Genomic DNA, 544 nt, shown 5'->3' with positions numbered 1-544 from the left:
TATTCCTTGGAGGCTCAGCACACTTTAGTGCAAGGTGGAGATGAGCATGGCCAGGGGCCACGATCTCATCTACAGCCCCATCTGCATGAAGGTGGCTGGCCACTTGCTGTTCAGGTACTGTGTGGCGCCCATCCTGAGAAGTGTGGAGTATGGGTCCATGTGCTTGAGTTGGGATGACAAGGAGGCCATAGAAAACTGTCCTGTCAACAGACACAAGTATACCTTTGTTAAAGTTAAATTTTCAAAAGGTTAAAACACTTGACTCTCATGCAAATATAAAATGACCATGTGTCAAAGATTTGCTTTAACTCATTCATTAATGAGGATAACTCTAAGATGTTAAAACTAGTTCCAATGAGGATGTGAGGAGCTAGGTAAAATTTATAGACAATTTAATGAAAGAATGTTAGGGTTAGGTAGCTAGGTTAGAAATTATTTGCGTCTCTACCAGACAAAAATCTGAAAGTTAACCAATCTCCTTCCCTATGGGATTGTCAAATAGCCTCATCAATAGGAAATCAATCGCAGGTGCCAGCCCAGCACT

Source organism: Pteropus alecto, unplaced genomic scaffold (genome assembly GCF_000325575.1).
Source record: "Pteropus alecto unplaced genomic scaffold, ASM32557v1 scaffold28, whole genome shotgun sequence".
Lineage (NCBI taxonomy): Eukaryota > Metazoa > Chordata > Mammalia > Chiroptera > Pteropodidae > Pteropus > Pteropus alecto.
This window is presented reverse-complemented; position numbering follows the sequence as displayed.